This window comes from Carcharodon carcharias, chromosome 7 (genome assembly GCF_017639515.1).
Source record: "Carcharodon carcharias isolate sCarCar2 chromosome 7, sCarCar2.pri, whole genome shotgun sequence".
Classification (NCBI taxonomy): Eukaryota; Metazoa; Chordata; class Chondrichthyes; order Lamniformes; family Lamnidae; genus Carcharodon; species Carcharodon carcharias.
Window position 1 is genome coordinate 180510054 of NC_054473.1, and position 10449 is coordinate 180520502.

At 49.8% G+C, this 10449-nt stretch overlaps 1 non-coding gene across 1 annotated transcript; it reads left to right on the top strand.

Annotated features, from left to right (window-relative positions):
* Positions 1–7416: 7416 nt before the first annotated feature.
* On the top strand, positions 7417–7580 carry LOC121280627. Its single transcript, XR_005943666.1, has one exon. It is a non-coding gene; the product is annotated as a U1 spliceosomal RNA (small nuclear RNA).
* The last annotated feature ends 2869 nt before the right edge of the window (positions 7581–10449 follow it).

Consider the following 10449-nt stretch of genomic DNA (forward strand, 5'->3'; position numbering starts at 1 on the left):
AATCCCTGCTCGCCAAAATCATCATCCCCCCCCCCCACCCCCCGAAACCCCCACGCTGGATCATCCAGGCACGTCAGTGGGATTTCACGCCGACGCGTTTCTCAACTGAACATCAGCCACGTGCACCTGGTGAGCTGCACTTCACTTGGGACTTCGAGGTTTGTTTGCCTCCCTTGCTTCGGGCAGCACTGACACCCCATAAGACCATCAGACCATAAGACATAGGAGCAGAAATTAGGCCATTCGGCCCATCGAGTCTGCTCCGCCATTCAGTCATGGCTGATAAGTTTCTCAACACCACTCTCCCACCTTCTCCCCGTAACCTTTGATCCCCCTTACCAATCAAGAACCTACCTATCTCCATCTTAATTACACCAGACTTCGCAGGCAGCACCACATCACTTTTAGGGTTGTGCTCACGGGCAGGTCTCTGCCCACCGGACCAGCCATAAGGTGGGGGTGGCTTTTCACTGGCTGCAGGGCCAGGGCTTGCTTGGGGAAGGGGGAGAAGTGGCCTCAGGCAAGGGAAGAGGTTGCAGGGCGAGGGCTGTACTGGGGAAGTGGGGTATCCCAGGGTGCGTGTGGGGGTCACAAGTTGATCTGTGCAAGTGGCCTCAAGAGGATGAGGGCTGAGGAGGCAGCCTCCAGAGGAGGTGAGGCCGGATGGAGATGTGAGGGTGTGTGTGTGTGAGAGAGTGAGTGGTGATGCCCCTTGAGTTGGCAGTGAGTGAGATGCCAGTGAACGTGTGATGGGCTTGTGAGTAAGTGAGTTTAGAGTGATGAGATGGTTCCCTCACCCTGGCAGCACAAATGAGATCATTCAACGTTTTCTGCACTGGATGGCTGACCTCTTGTGTGCAGCGTTGGCATTGACCACCCCTGCCCCCACCTCCCAAGCCGGCCTGGTAGGACTGATGGGCCTCCTGCGGCCAGTGTGTGGATAGAGGACATCACGGCGGGACACCACAGTGTCCTGAAGGCATCCCAGGGATGTGTCGCTGAATCGGCGGGGTGGGGGGGCCGCACTTTCCTTGACTTTTAGGGCCATGCCTTCACCGGTGAACTCCTGGACTACAAGATTGAGAAGTGTGCGTGCAGATGGAATTTAAACATGGCGCCCTGCGTGAAGAAGTGGCGAGGTAGCGGTGTGGTGGGCAAATCTGAGGATGCCCACCGGCGAGATGGCACGAATCCTGTGGCTGCACAATTAATGAGGCGGGAATCGGACAATACAGCACGAAAAGCCGACATTGCGGCCGGTGGGTAAAATGTCCTTTCTCGCGCCCGCTGCTGTACTTAGTGCAAATCTGGGGCGATTCCACCCTCTGGCCGGCGTTGTGATGTCATGAGGGACATCGACTGATATTACGGTCGACGGGTGCATAGAGAAGTTGGAAACGCACCCGCCGATAGTTAATCTGGCAATTAAGCCACTTTAATACCCAATTGTTTGGGCTCTGAAGAAGAGCCACAGGGACTCGAAATGTTAACTCTGTCTTCCTCTCCACAGAGGCTGTCAGACCTACTGAGTTTTCCCAGCGTTTTCTGTTTTTGTTTCAGATTTCCAGCATCCGCAGCATTTTGGTTTTTTTTTTATGTTTGTGATCTCACGCTGCCTGTGTGATTTAACAGTCGGTGCACAGGCAACACCGGTCAGCGACCACCCCGTTTTTATTGGTTTCTCCATCCAGGGCATGATGAATGTCATCCAGAGCCTTGTCAATGTGAGTGGTAAGGAGTTCAGGCGCGTCTTTGCTGTTGGTTGATTCCTGATCGTTCATAGCCTTTTTCCGTGTTTTCGGGAGGAATCTTTGACTTTCTAGCTTTTCTTTAGGACTGATTGGTGTTCAAACTGTGTTGGAGGATTTCTGCTGAGTGCACCCTTCAGTGTACAAGAGAGTGCCTTCTGCATTTCTGCAATCGGGGATTGTATACTCCACTGGTGGGGCATCCTCTGAAGAGGATGGAAGGGCCAGAAGGGGGAGAAGGCCAGCGGAACACAGGCAGGGTCCCAGAGAGTGACCTGGGGGAAGAGAGGCACAGCCACGGGGAGCTGTAGGGCCAGCAGGAAGTGCAAAGTGGAAGTTTCTGCAGGAGACACTTATGATTATGAGGGTCATGGACAGGGTGGATAGGGAGCAGCTGTTCCCCTTAGTTGAAGGGTCAGTCACAAGGGGACATAAGTTCAAGGTGAGGGGCAGGGGGTTTAGGGGGGATGTGAGGAAAAGCTTTTTTACCCAGAGGGTGGTGACGGTCTGGAATGCACTGTCTGGGAGGGTGGGTGGAGGCGGGTTGCCTCACATCCTTTAAAAAGTACCTGGATGAGCACTTGTCACGTCATAACATTCATGGCAATGGGTCAAGTGCTGGTAAATGGGATTAGGTAGGTAGGTCAGGTGTTTCTCACATGTCGGAGCAGACTCGATGGGCCGAAGGTGCTTCTGTGATTCTGTGATATCCTGCATCAGGAGACTACCGGCAGCACTCCAGCTACCTTAACATGTCTGAGGTACAGTGCCGAATGAGGCTCCGCCTCCATATGCCAGTTGATTGGGCCAGAGATTGCCTCCAACTGTGTAGGCGGCCGCCCTATCCCAGTGGCTGTAAAGGCTCCAGCAGGCCTCAGCTTTTTCACCTCTGGCTCTTTCCATGGGTCAGTGGAGGATCGATGTGTCCCAATCTGAGGCTCACTGTTGGTCACCGCGCCCTCTTCAGATGGGTCATAACCCCCATTCATTAGCGGACTGACGAAGCCAGCCAGACTGAGCGAGCCAGAGACTTCGCAGTAATTGCTGGGTTCCCCCCGCCCCATCTCCAGGGTACCATAGGCTGTACTCACGTGGCCATCATAAACGATCAGATAGTTTGTGATCACAGGACACAGATTCTGCAAGTCTGTGCAAGATTCCATGGAAGGTCCCATGGTGCCTACAGCCTGCGACACTCCGAGGCGTCAAGGCTGCTCGGTTGAATGATTGGCTCCCAGGTGATAAAGGCTATCCCTCGAAAAGGTGGCCTATGATGCCACTCCGGCGCCCAAGGACAGAAGCACAGGACAGGCACAACAGAAATCGTGCCTCCACAAGGCCAGAGGTTGAGATGACCATTGGGCTGCTGAAGATGTGGTTCAGACGCCTGGGGGGATCAGCGGGAGCTCTGCAAAACTCTCCAGAGCACGTGCCGGATATAGTCATTGTCGGCTGCGCTACACACAATCTGGCTCTGGCAAGGGGGGGGACCTATTGGAGGATGAGGACAGCGAGGCAGCTCTACAGGTCGCTGAGGATGACTCAAGTGATGGTTCTGATGAGGAGCCGGGGGAGGCGCAGTGCGAGACGTGGAGGCTGACATGAGGAACCTTCAGGGAGGCAGGAACACCAAGGAGGTCTTGATTCTCCGCATGTTTAGCTAGGCAGCCAAGTCATGGCTTCAAACCTAGGCCCAGATCGTGCCTCTTTACGAAACATTCCTGATAAGGGCCATCCTATGACCCCAGTGCTGATTTATAACCGCTGAAATAAAGTTTGCCGCCCCTCCCATCTATCACAAGTCACTGACATGTCCTGCACCAATGGAAAGCATGAAGCACCCTCAGGCCATGAAAAGAAAATAAATATTTATGTCTTGTTGGATGTAGCTACAAAACGAACATCTAACGCTGCTCAGCTGAAATAATCTCACCCGTAAAAAACCCCTCTTGAGCTCATGGTACCTTTAACTCAGGTTTGTGAGTGTTGCGTCTTAGTGCGCCCCCTCCCCCTCTTTGCTGGCAACGGCATTATGGGCAGCCTGCTGACTCTGCTGTCCAGTCAGCCCTGATGACCTTGGCGGTTGTCCACTGGCCAGTGGAGCCTGTGTAGGCCCCGCCTGGGAGGGTGCGTCCAGCGCCAGGGATGGGCACTCCTCACTGGTCACAGCTTTATCAGATGCTTCAGTCATTGGCAGAGGGGCGGACGAGCTGCTGCCATTATCCAGAGCCCCCTGAGAGGAGCTGGCAGAGATGACAGGCAGGTTGTCCTCTAGCATGAGGTCGGTTTGAACCTCCCTGCTCACCATTGATGGATGGGCAACTAGCAGAGATATTAGATACCTCATCCATCTTTCACACTGGCAGTGACCTCCTTCAGTCACTGCCAGTGTGAGGGCTTGCAGGTCCGAGCACAGCCCTGGAAACCCCTGATTCTGTTCCCAGAGCTACCTCTCCATGAGAGTCACCACTCTCTCAATCGAGGAGGCAGTGTGCTCGGAGCTCCAGGTCAACGCCGTGCCCACGATCCGCATGGACACCTCCATGTTGGAGACCCTCAGGTAGCTCCGCCAGATTCTCCCGCGCATCCTGCTGGACATTCAGCATCTGCAGCCCGATGAACGACTCCAGAGGCTCAACATCTGCCTCAGACTCAGCATCGTCCTGCTCTCCAGCAGTCCTCCGACTGTTGATGCCCTGAGCACTCTCTGCCTCCGCCAGCTCCTCATGTGAGTATATAGAGCCGTCCCCACTGTGCGCTACCATCTGAGCCGCAAACTAATGCCCGCCAGCATGCATGTGTCTGCGCTGGTGCCTGATTCCTGGAGAGGATGTAATGCGGGTGGATCTGGCTGGGGCTCCTCACCAGGTATTGGAGGGGGTCTCTGGGGTCTCTGCAGCCTCTTGAGGATGGCTCATCTGAGGGAGGAAAACAATATATCAGTACATTCAATCACCACATAGTCAATGTGATTGCGAGACGGGCTGCTGACATCATGGACAACTGCCTCAAGGAGGCATTGTGACTGGGTGATCAGTTGCAACTCTTCCTTAGAAATTCTCACTTGAGATGATGCGACCTACATTTATTGCAATCTCCGCAATTCTCGCAGCTCTCCACTGGGCTCTTACATTCCCCTGAGACCCCTGCCTCTCCACGACCAGTGGACCTTGCTCCACAATGGCACACGAGCTCCAGGGCTTCCATCTCATACTTGGTCATTATGGGCCAGTTGGCCACCCCACCAACCATTTGTGTTTGGTCAACAACACTATGGCTCTTTTTCTCCTGAACAGGCAGAAGAGAAGTCATTAGTCCGGTCTCTTGCTGCAACACTGTTCAGCCTGGCCCTGTCTCCCGAGAACCAGGTTGTGTGCACATCAGATTAGCGCAGCTCACCCTTCGATGTACCCAAGACAAATGGACACATCTGCCAGCCTTGGCTGGCACATATTTCAGTGCCATTTGACACACAGACTCTTACACTTCTGAGCGCCATGACGAATGGCACATCCACACGCAGTTCCATGCCAACTCAGTGCTCACCCTTGCAGAGTGAAGGAGATCGTTAAACGTTTTGCAGCGCTGCATTCAAGTACGGCACACCACTTCAAAGATCTGACTTTGTTCTGCAAATCAGAAGGTAAAGTAATGAAGAAGAGTCACAGGGGCTCGAAACGTCAACTCTGTTTCTCTCTCCACAGATGCTGTCAGACCTGCTGAGTTTTTGCAGCATTTTCTGTTTTTGTTTTAGGTAAAATAATAGCTCCACTTCTCTGCATTTTGGGGGATTCTAGCCATAATTCTTCCTTTACTGGGCAGATTCTATTCCCTCAGTGGTCTTCTTGTCTCCCATGCAGACTGACAATCTGAGACTGCTTTCAAGATGTGTGCTAATAAATGTTTCTTATCACAAGCTGGTTTCTGTCACGTGACCATAGTACCGGTGCCCCCACTGTCCACACAATGGTCCCTGCTGACGTTAGCATTGACACACTCCTGGGTTTGAATCTCAGTCAGTTGCATTCTCCTTCTGAAGGAGTGGTTTTTCTTCACACCCATTGTGTGGAAATTCATTCTGCAGCCACTAAATCTGTGTGGTCATTGTGCATCAGTTTCTGTTGGCCTTTGGACAATAGCAGCTGTGACATCCCCAGTTAGCGATCTGCCCTGCCCAAAAGGGTTGCTGGGCAATCTGATTGACCAACATCTCTGTAGTCCCAGCAGCACCACCATTGAGCAGTGGCCACTTCTGCAACTACAGGCAATCCCTGAGAAGATGATAGGTGGAGCCCGGACTTAAATGTAAGTCTGGGATTTTGGACAAGTCTGGCTGGCAGACCCCAGCAAGGGGAGGGAGGGAGTAGCAAGCTGAGTTTGAGAGATTTGGGGGAGGGGGGGCGGTGGTGGAGGGTTAAAGGAAGGTACGATATTGGGCACAGGGGGCACCCCAAAGGTCATACCTCCTCTCCCTGCCTGACAGCAGTCCACACAGTGAAAGCTGCCAGACTACCTGCCAAGCCTCCACCTTCCCCTGCTGCAGGTAAAATAGCAGTGGAGGTGGAAAGAGGCTTTTAAGTGGCTATTAAGGGCATTCCCAGCACACTATAGTATGGGAAACAGGTTGGGGGTGGGACAGAAGGCCACTAACTTTTTATTAGAGTCTGCCACCTTCAAATACACTGGCAGGGGGCCATAAAATCCGGCCTCTGGTCTCCCCACATTTTGAAATGATCTTTTGTTAAAAAAAAAGAAAAATCTGATAACAGCAAAAGCTCCCTGGTCAAGCTTAAGGAACTTTTCTATTTCACATACTGGCCATAAAAAACAGCACAGAAACAGATCATTCCTACCAACTGTCCACGCTAGCATTTACACTCGCATGAACCTTCTCTCACCCTGTTCCTCTAATCAGGTTGGCATATTCTTCTAAATGTTCTCCTCAGGTTCTGGTGAAAGGTTACAGGTCCTGATGCTCGTCTCTCCACAGACGCTACCTGACCTGTTGAGTATTTGCAGCATTTTCTATTTTTATTTCAGTTTTCCAATTTCCGCAGTATTTTGCTTTTGTGGTATACTCTTCTATCCCTTTCTCCCTGGCGTACTTATCTAGCTTCTCCTTAATTCACTTCAACTACTCCAACCCACATTCTACAAATGCCTGTAGTGATCTGTTACAGTTTAGCTACAGGTCCGTGAGTCTGGGTGAGTGGCAAATATGAAAATGTTGGCAACAATATGTTCAGTTCCACTCCTCCACTATTTCCGCCTCACACTATTCAAAACAACAGCAGTTCCTACCCTAACGTCCTTTGCGTAATGTGAATTCACACAATCAGGATGTGTTATTCTGACTATCAAAATGTGTCAGAATTCTAATAAACTTTGATTTGGTCCATACATTCTGGTGAACCTGGGATCTCATTTAAAACATCGAAAATAGAAACAAGCTGAGGGACGAGTTTCGGATGAATTTTCATTAAAAGCAGCTGATGTGATACCTGAGAGAGATTATTCCAGATACTGCCATGTGTGTTTGTCCCTTCCAAAATTAATAACTTGCACCTTACCGCAGTTTTTTTTTTCCTTGGTAGTTCATTGAATTGTAGAATGAGGAGCTTGGGTCAGCTGTTGCCACTCTAGTCTCTCAATCAGAAGTTTGTGGGATTAACTTACCTGGCAGGGGAGAGACCATGATCAGGAAGGTGGTTCTCCCAGGACGAGGCTAGCCCATTGCACTTCGGGTGTGCTGACGCCTGCGATGTCCCCAAATGCGGGATACTCAACTGCAAAATTTGTGGTAGTGGGGGACTGCGTTCGCGCTCTCCCCTGATTCACAATTCAAAAAATAGACTTCAAGGTTTAACAACACACATTGGGCTGATTTTTCAGTGCAGGATTGAGGGACTCCTGTGTTGTTAGAGGTTCAGTGTTAAACTGAGGCCTGTATGCTCAGAGGATGTAAATGATCTCATGGCATTACAGGAAGACCACCATCGGGAGTTCTCACAATTGCCTGGCCAGCGGGCATCTTTCAATGCGCGAGAGTTAATGGTAATTCATCTCACTGGTGCTTTTGAGATCTTCCTTACAAAATTTACAGAATACTGAAAGGCCTGGATAGACTGGACATGGGGAAGATGTTTCCATTAGTAGGAGAGACTAGGACCCGAGGGCACAGCCTCAGAGTAAAGGGAAGACCTTTTAGGACAGAGATGAGGAGAAACTTCTTTAGCCAGAGAGTGGTGAATCTATGGAATTCATTGCCACAGAAGGCTGTGGAGGCCAGGTCATTGAGTGTATTTAAGACCGAGATAAATAGGTTCTTGATTGGTAAGGGGATCAAAAGTTACCGGGAGAAGGCGGGAGAATGGGGTTGAGAAACTTATCAGCCATGACTGAATGGCAGAGCAGACTCGATGGGCTGAATGGCCTAATTTCTGCTCCTGTGTCTATGATCTTATGGTCTTATGGTCTTCCTGTGTGCAAGTTGGCAGTGCATTTACCTATATGACAACCATGCAACTCTGTAGGACATTTAGCCCTCTTCACTTTTCTGTCTTCCAGTTGGTTCATGGTAGATATGTATCTGTATCTTAACTCCATATTTCTTAATAACTTTGCAGAACAAAAGCCCACTGTGGTAATTATAGTGCTATTTAGTGTGTAATGTACCTTTAAGAATAATACTTGTTAAGGAAGATCACATGATCTTTAGTACCCAATAGGAGAGTAGCGCAGGCTACCTCCGTAGTTAGTAGTTAGTAGTGTAGAGATAGAGTTTGAAATGAAAGCACATGTGTAAGGCAAATAAACTTAAAGTTTCCACTTAAGTGTCTGTTGATCAACTCTATCAATAGTACCAACTCATCCATCTCTCACAACAAACTGGTGATGAAGATCCACAGGAACTAACAAACTGGCGACAATGGTAAAACATGATTAGACAGGAGAACTCAAGTTGAAAAGAACTTGGCACTGTACCTCACCCAGTAATTTTAAGCAGAAGCTCCATTCAAATTGAAGAAGTTATTCCTCCTCAGAATGCTGCAATTCAGAAAAACTGATACTTTCAATCCAGCCATGAAGGATTGGTCTCATTACATTGAACACCTCTCGTTCTTTTTCCAAGTGAATGAAATTACAGGGGAAGAGAAGAGGAGAGCAATCCTCTTAAGTACATGTGGGAATAAAGCCGACGGCTTGATTCGTAATGTGACGGCAGCAAGTACACCAGATTCAGAAAATTTTGATGAATTGCAAAAGTTAAGGCTGAAGCATTTGCTACAACCTTCAGCCAGAAGTGCTTAGTGGGTGATCCATCTTGAAGAGGTCCCCAGCATCACAGATGCCAGTCTCCAGTCAATTTGATTCACTTCACGTGTTATCAAGAAACAGCTGAAATCACTGGATACTGCAAAGGCTATGGATCCTGACAATGTTCTGGCAATAGTACTGAAGACATTTGCTCCAAAACTTACCTAGCCAAGCTGCAGCTACAACACTGGCAACCCCGGCTACATGAAAAATTACCCAGGTATGTCCTGTATGCAAAAAGCAGGACAAATCCAACCCAGCCAATTATCACCCCATCAGTCTACTTTCAATCATCAGTAAAGTAATGGAAGGGGCCATCAACAGGGCTATCAAGTGGCACTAGCTTAGTAATAACCTGCTCAATGGCTGTCAGTTTGGGTTCCGCCAGGGCCACTCAGCTCCTGACCTCATTACAATCTTGGCTCAAACATGAACAAAAGAACTGAACTCCCGAGGTGGGGTGATAGTGACTGCCCTTCACATCAAGGCCACATTTGACCGAGTGTGGCATCAAGGAGCCCAAGCAAAACTGGAGTTAATGGGAATCAGGGTAAAAACTTTCCACTGGTTGGAGTCATACCTAGCACAAAAGAAGTTGGTTGTGGTTGTTGGAGGTCAGTCATCTCAGCCCCAGGACATCACCACAGGAGTTCCTCACAGTGCTGTCCTCAGCTCAATGATCTTCAGCTGCTTTATCAATAACCTTCCTTCCATCATAAGGTCAGCAGTGGGATGTTCACTCATGATCGTACAATGTTCAGCACTATTCACATGCTGAAGCAGGCAATGTCCAAATGCAGCAGGACCTGGACAACATCCAGGCTTGGGTTGACCAGTGGCAAGTAACATTCGCGCCACACAAGTGCCAGGCAATGATCACCTCCAACAAGGGAGAATCTAACCTTCAACTCCCTTGACATTCAATGGCATTACCATCGCTGAATTCCCCACTATCAACATCTTGGGGGTTACCATTGACCAGAAACTGAAATGGACTAGCCATGTAAATATGGCGGCTACAAGAGCAGGTCCGAGGCTGGGAATCCTGTGGTGAGCAACTCATTTCCTGACTCCCCAAAGCCTACAAGACACAAGTCATGGATGTGATGGAATACTGTCCACTTGCCTGGATGAGTGCAGCTTCCACAACACTGAAGAAGCTGGACACCATCCAGGACAAAGCAATCCGCTTGATTGACACCACATCCACAAACATTCACTCCCTCCATCACCGATGTACAGTGGCAGCAAGGTGCACTGCAGGAATTCATCAAGGCTCCTCAGACAGCACCTTCCAAACCACTGCCACTGCCATCTAGAAGGAGAAGGGCAGTAGATAGATGGGAACACCATCGCCTGGAAGTTCCCCACAAAGTCACTCACC